The 7,866-nt window shown below is 42.2% G+C and overlaps 2 pseudogenes; both read right to left on the bottom strand.

The window, feature by feature from the left end:
- Window positions 1-6,056: 6,056 nt before the first annotated feature.
- LOC108790940 lies at window positions 6,057-6,653 on the bottom strand (annotated as a pseudogene).
- Window positions 6,654-6,836: 183 nt separating this feature from the next.
- On the bottom strand, window positions 6,837-7,663 carry LOC108790946 (annotated as a pseudogene).
- Between the last annotated feature and the right edge of the window lie 203 nt (window positions 7,664-7,866).

Below are 7,866 nucleotides of genomic sequence, written 5' to 3'. Positions count from 1 at the left end.
GGGGGGGGGGGGGGGGGGGGGGGGGTGGGGCCGCACACCCGCAGCTCCTGCAAGCGATCGGGCGTCTCTAGAGACGCCTGATCGCTTGTATGTAAACAGCCATCGATGGCTGTTTAAATGCTCACAGTTTAAATGCTTACAGTGCCGCACACGAGAGGGGGGAGGGGCAGGACGCCCTCCCGCTCCTAGCAGACTTCCGTCCGGCCATTCACAAACGGCCATGGATGGAAGGTGGTTAAAGGAGAAGTGGTTTTAACATCACTTAAAGGGTAACAATAAAAATGGAAAATGCTTTCAAATATCGTGCCTGGGAGGTCCCCTCAACCTGCCTGTAATGTGGCAAATCTGTACGATGTATAGAACCGATGTATAGATGAGATGCAGCATAGTACGATGTATAGATGCAGCAGTACGATGTATAGATGCAGAAGTACGTTGTAAAACCACATTTCTAAAGGGAAAAAAACAAGTCATTTTTTTTATTCTTAAAGCATGCAGTATTCCCTCCCAAACAATACCAGGACTTTAGGTCTGGTAGGAATGTTAGGAGGGACCACATTTAAAAAAACAAATGCCAGCAAAACATAAACAATTGGGCGGAGCTAGCAGTGACAGCTAGCTCCGCCCAACTTTGTACAGTTTGACATCATCTGACAGATGAGTCATGATTGGGCAAAGCCATCATGACTTTGCCCAATCATGGCTCTTACAGAGTACCAAGGCCTGATTGGGCAAAGTCTTGTACCTGACCTGTAGTCAGGTGCAAGCCTTTACCCAATTAGAGCTTCACAAGGCGCATTGCCTTGTGGGTCGTTCAGTGGTCGAACAGAACGCGAACACCCTTATAGTTTGTGTGTTCGGCGAACACACAAACTAGCGATGTTCGACTCGAAGATGCAGCCCATCCCTGCTAATGATCATCAATTTCATATGTAGGTTAAAACACAGTCATAAACTGAAACAGAAACAGCTGTGTAGGAGGCCTAAAACTGGGCAAGGAACAGCCAAACTCTGCTAATAAAAAGGAGAGGTTATAGAAGATGCTGTTTTGAAGGCAAAGGGTGGTCACACCATATATTGATTTGATTTGGATATCTCTTCTGTTCCTTTATTTTCCATTTCGTTAATTGATAAAAATAAACTATTAACACTTTTATTTCTGAAAAGCATTCTTACTTTACAGAATTTTTTCACACCAGCCTAAAACTTTTGCACAGCACTGTAATATATATATTGGTCTCAGGTAATGACTTTGCTGGATATAGATTTGTTGCAAATCCTAAGTTAAACTACTTCTTTAGCATATTAAGTGGTATAGTGGAATGGGACCAGAAATGTATCCCTATCGTCTGAGTCCATATGTTTGTTAATGAACACTAGACACCTCTTGAAGAAACGCTTCATATAGGGATCACTTTCCCTATGTAGTTCTGCAACAAGTTTTTTGAGATGAAGCAAGATCACAAATAACTGATGCCAGAGGGTCTGCTGAAATTCATTCTCGCATGATGACTCATCTGGTTGTCATCAGACATATATTGGACCATAAATTGCCAATGGAAGTGGAAGAAGAGCCCTCAAATTCCTTTCCTTAGAAGCTAAAAAGGAGTAACATTGGGTCAATAGGCACCGGAAACCCCTTGTGTGTCAAATATAGGGCAGGTCCATAAACAGTGAAATAAAGATGCTGATACCTCTCCACATGGAATTTTTGTTGTGTTGGTTTGTCCTGGCATCATTTTGACTACCCCATTGAAATGCCATGTATGCCATGTGTATATTTTTAAATTGTGTCTCCTTCCAACTCTTAATATACAATAAGCATACTGTATGTGTGGTACCCAGTCAAAATTCCAGGAGAATGGCAAAGGCATGCTGGAGAAAGGTTAATTGATCTGCATTGGGCAGGTAAACATTGGCTAGTGTGAGCGGGGTTTCCCCTGATAATCCTCTAAACAAACAAGTATTGCCCTTCCGGGTCCACATACAAATTTCAAAAAGACCATTGAGGAGATTTAGCCAAGAGAATACTGATATATTTAGAAAGTGGAGTGGGGCACTGATAAACCTTTGGGAAATCCCTATTGTACAATTTAGGGATATTATAATTTCTAGACTGTGTCTCTTGTAAAAATGCTATGTGAGTAAGTGATTTTTTCAGGTCCACTAGGAGTCTCGACCTCCTCTCAGGAATGTTCAGGCCCTCAACATTAAGGGACTTAATTAAATGGGGCCCATTGAAAGAGATGGAGTGGCCACTTCCCTGTGGTAAAAACAATAGGAATAACCCTCTCCATTCGGAAACTCAAAACACAAGCAGCCAGTATTTTAGTGCAAAAAACACTCCAATATAGCTAATTAACTTTTAATATGGTCTCACATGCCTTCCCTTCTCTCAAGGGTGGTAATGTGTCTCTCCAATGACACATTGTAATAAACGGAAGACAAAGGAATGGCATATAGCATAATAACATTTTAAAACTTTATTAACTATACATTGAAAACTACTCACATGGTCCTTTATTGGAACCCACAGCCAAAAGACACGCAGTTTAAAAATGTCAAAAAAGTAAAGTTAGCTTGTGTTTAACTCCAAAGGAGGGGAAAGACCTGCAACTCGATAAACCATGGAAATATTTTTCATAATCCAAGATGATAAAACTCTTGGCAGGGTCTTCAGACCTTTCTTTGATCCTATTGGTAGAACATACAAATTCTTCTCCTTGTGAAAATCAGCATTCTTTTCCGAATACATCGACAGGATCTCAACTAGATCCAGTTTCACCCAGTCTAATTCCTCCTCGGAGAAGAGAAGGGTCAAAGGAAGGTAGTTCAATTTCCCAATTAATATGGAAAGAATATGATCCTAAGCAATATTTTTTTATGCAACTTTAACAAAAAATGTACCTCCACCAAAAGAGCATGCAGCTCTGATACTCTTCTAACCGAGGCAATGGTTATAAGAAAAATGGTTCTTAACGTGAGCTACCATAAAGAACATGACTGGATTGGAATAAAAGGAGGCCTGAAGAGAGCCTTTAAGACTAGGGATAAGTCCAACTTAGGAAATAGAATCCTTAGAGGAGGCCGAATATTCAAGACACCTTCCATAAACTGTACAATCATCTTGTTCCAAACAATGCTGATAATTCTGAAAAAATAACTCTTAGGGTGTCCACAGTCTATACCATTCTGAAGAAAGTCTAATACCTTGTTAACTGGAGGGTCCAGAGGTTGAAAGTTGTTTAAACCCGCAAAGTCCATGAACTTACTCCAAATTCACATATACACAGAGTTTGTGGAATATTTTATATTTTTTTAACAGGATCAGGATTACAGGCTCAGATGTTTTCACACTCTCTAGGTGGACCCTTTCACTAGTCAGGCCATGAGATGCAAGTGCCTCAGATTTGGATGGCGGAATCCCCCCTGCTCCAGCAGATCTTGATCCAACAGAAGCAGAATTGGAGATGCTAGTTTCATCTGCCACAGAAGAGGGAACCATGGTCTTCTTGGCCAAAAGGGCAGGATTGCAATTGCCCACGCACACTGCTGCTGAATCTTGAGAAGAACCTTGAGAATCATGCAAAATGGAGGAAACACATGCCCTAGCCAGAAGTTCCATCTCTGGACTAATGGATCTTGGGTTAGAGTTCTCAGATTGCAGTAACGTGAGAAAAACAAGGTCACTTTGGCATATCCGTTGATTACGCCATCAGATCTACCCCTGGCATTCCCCATAAGCAAACAATTCGACGTAGAAAACGTAAGTTTAAAGCCCAAATGTTTTGGTCTAAAGGTCTCCAACTCAGCTTGTCAGCCTCCAAGTTTTCGGTGCCTGGAAGATTATGTGCTGTTAGATCTAGAAGATTTGCTTCTGCCCAGCTGACAATTTGGGACTCTATCTGGAGTAACACCAGACTCTTCATACCACTTTGCTTCACCACATAAGACACAGCTGTTCTGTAATCTGAAAGAACCTTCACTCTGGTACGTTGAGTGATGGCTTAATGCTTACAATGCCTCCCGAATTGCAGCCGACTCCAACTGATTCAAACTTGTGGAAACTTGACCCAACCACTAAGCTTGAATCTGCTACCAAATTCATACAGAAACCCATCCTCTGCTGCTGACATAGGTAGATACAGTCACCCAATTCCCTTTCTCTAGAGACCTGCCCAGCACAAGTTGGAGGCTATCATCCACCACACTAGAAACTGACGTATAACTGTAGGAAGATGAATCTGCTGAATAAGGGACAAGTGGTCCCACTGCTTGAGAAAGTTGAATTGAAAAACTCTACTGTACCACCTGCCCCCAGGGACTACTGCAATAGTGGATGAAAGGAGACCCAGAATAAATTCTTTGACCGTGAGATGAGAAGCTTGCATCATGACCAGTGCTTTCTCTTGTACCATCCTTATCTTCGTGGAAGGGAGTAAAACTCTAGCTTGTACTGTGTCAAAAAGGACTCCTAGGTTTTCCAAATGCTTTGTTTATCAGCACCCAAAGTCTGTTAGTGGCTGATTATCCCATCCCGGTGTTGGACTGCCTGATTCTCGGAATCAGGTAGGAGAAGAAGATTGTCCAGGTAATAAAAAACCTGAATTCCATACATTCAGAGGACAGCTGTCTGGGAGGACCACAGTTTTGAGAAGGTTCTTGGTGCTGTGCATAGGCCTGAGGGAGGGCATCAAAATTGGAAATGTTGGTTGTTGACCACAAATCACAGAAAATGCTGATGTCTTTGAAAAACCGAAAGGTGCAAGTAAGTGAAAGCCAAATCTATTGAAATCATCCAATGACTGGGTTTCACCAGTGACAAGATGGTCTCCAGAGACTCCATTCTGAACGGTGGAATTCTGATGAATGTATTTAGATATTTTAGCTCAAGGACAGGCCTGAACTTCCTTGAAGCTTTTTTCACTAGAACTGGTACTGGAAGAATGGCTCGAGATCGCTGCAATTCTTCTGTATACTGTATGTCTGCAAACAGCAATATTTTCTAGAGAGGATGGAATTTGAGTTTCCACAAAGAATGAGAAGGAAGGCCTTCTGGAAAATTCTATTTGATATCCCTGGTGTATGATGTCTAAAATCCATTTGTCTGAGATATACTCCACACAAACCATTTTGAAAAGAGATAACCTTGCCCCAACTGGCCCTGACTGGGCTGGCAAATCTTGTCAATTTGTTTGGAGCTTGTCAGGGCTTTACCTCTAACCCGTTTTAACAAAGGAACTTTGGCCTGATTTCCAGGATGGATGAAAAAAGTCATTTCCCGTCCTATCCTATCTAGCTTCCTTATCTCCAGAAACTTGCCATATAGCGTTCTGTAAAGTTTTACAGAACAGAAGTTTCCCAGTAAATGGAATGGAACATAATGTAACAAGTCCCGTCCGACTCGTACCGCTCCTGTCTCTTCCTCCTCTGGGACAGCCTCTTTGCGTTCCAGGGTGGAACGCGGAAGCTGCTCGACTTCCTGATTGTGAGGCGAGCGGCCTGCGTTCCAAGGTGGAACGCGGAAGTCGTTCGTTCCAAACGGACGGCTCCGCCCCTCTCCTAGGGCTATTTAAACCCCCAGCTGAGGCAGCATGGCGTTCCACAATTGGAGTCAGAACGCCTGCTGTCTCCTCTTGCCCCAAGAAAGTCTCCAGGGACCCCCTGGACTGTCTGGACCGGATCACCACCTCATTGGCCACCTGGACTTGGACCTGGAACCCCTATCTGGACTCCCAAACGCAAGTACAGCTCTGATTGGAGCCTTAAGCTGACATTCTGATCCTAAGCCTTGTGAATGATACTGACTGTCTAGCATTTAACCACGAACTGTCAAAGTTGGGGGGATTCCTACTTGCATCCGAGTGGACCACCGCTCCTTAGAAAGTGCACCAGCTACCTTGATTTTCGTTTACTGCTTGTGACGCTAGGCTATGAAGTAATAGCTCTGAAAATACTTTCCCTTATTACGTGACGGCTGTGATGCTAGAGTCCCAAACTGCCCGCCTAAGATTGGGAGTGACGCCTGGGACTCAAGCCTGAGTAGCCGTCCTCACTCAACCCTCCGCAGTTGCGATCCATCTCATTGTACCTATAGAAGGCGTGACAAGTAAGTTATGGCAGGTGTCACACACGCGTACAGGCTTCGGGGATGATGGCAGTGAATGACTTCGCAGGCTTCGGGGATGATGGCATGTGATGCAAACGATATCTCCACAATTCCGACAATGGTGCTTTCATCTTGAAATGGAGAATTATTTGTTACATTGCTTACATCCTGTTGCTTCATCATACTTTAGCCATGTAAGACCCTTAAGAGCTTTGTTAACCTCTTTGATGTCTTCCATCTTTAATTTTTACTGGCTTAGATGGAGGCCCATTTCTTGTAGTGCCTGTTCCTGTTCATCGCACAGCTTCTACAATTGTTTTGTCTCGAGGTGTGACTTATCAAAGTCCTTCTTTCATTGGGAAAACTGTAGTAATTCAATTCGTAAAGACTGTTTGAGGTCTTTCTCCTTGTGAAAGTCTGTATGAAGAGTTTCATGTTACTCTTTTTCTAATTGAAGTTCATTCTCTAAACTGAAACAGCGACTTTCCAGTTTTTGAAGCTACAGCTGTAAGGATTCATTTTTGGCATCAAACTCCTTTTTCATTTATTGCAGTTTTCCTCAGATGTTTGTCTCATTTTCAGATTTGTTAAATCTTTCATCCATCAGTTTTGTCTCTGATTCCATTTGATCTCATTTGGATTTTTAGTGAAGCTACAGTATCGGTCTTCTTTTGTAAGGCAGTTTCTGCTTCTATGACTTTTTGGCACATTTGAAGGTTAATAGATTTTACATCATCCAACTGTTTTTCTTAATATGTATGCCTTCTTCTAATAACTGATTATGTTCACCTTGCAGCGATACAATTAGATCTTTTGCTGCAATCAGCTCCTCAGTTATCTTGGCATTTGTCTTCCCCAGTATCTCAATCTTTGACTGAAGGTCTGCAACTGTACAGCTTAAGTGTCTGTTTAATTCTTCCACATAGTGTTTTTGATCCAGGGCATTTGCTGTTTCATCTGCTTTGCTGTCATTATCATTTAGTTGTATATCCTTAAGATAGAAAGAAAAGTCAAAGATTCCAACCTGAGAATCATAATCCTCTCCTTAAGGCATACATTTGCATCAATCATGTTGAGCCCAACAAGAAGACCAACAATCACAGCTCCTTCTTCCCCCCAACATTAATGCTTCAGGTTAATAAAAGTCCCTTTGTAAATCCTTGTGGTCTATCAGCACTGGCAAGTAATCTGCTAACTTTTTCTGCATTAACGAAAGATGTAGCCAAGCTCTTCCTCGCCCCACACAGCTGTCTTTATTTTGGGAAGATTTTTTATGTTTGCAAAGATGTCAGATGATTCAGAGCAAAGTTTTTCTACCAGTTCCAGTGGGCCAAAGAATGATTTGTTTTGTCAATAACGCTCTTCTTAAATTTTAAGCCATGCTTTAAGCAATGTTCCATCAAACAAAATAATTGTTGTAATGGTGGGTATTCAGAATCCAGACTCCGACCTAGATTAAGAGCAGACTGGATCAGCACTTTAATGCTGATCTTCATCATGTTCATGAAGTTAGTACCTTCCATCTTGTCACCTTTTATTGTGCTGCAGCTGTAACCTTCTCTGTTATTTCTGTTTGATCAAATGGGGGGGGGGGCATATACACACATTGCTTGCACAGCAGAGAGGCAACCATTTCCATGAGTATATGAAGAGGAAAGCTAATGAAAAATTTAAGTTTCTGTTTTAACCACTTGAAGACCAGGGTGTTAAACCCCCTTCCTGTTCAGACCATTTTTCAGTATTCAGCACTGAAGTAC

Source organism: Nanorana parkeri, unplaced genomic scaffold (genome assembly GCF_000935625.1).
Source record: "Nanorana parkeri isolate BGI_ZX_2015 unplaced genomic scaffold, ASM93562v1 scaffold515, whole genome shotgun sequence".
In the NCBI taxonomy this organism is placed as follows: domain Eukaryota; kingdom Metazoa; phylum Chordata; class Amphibia; order Anura; family Dicroglossidae; genus Nanorana; species Nanorana parkeri.
This window is presented reverse-complemented; position numbering and strand designations above follow the sequence as displayed.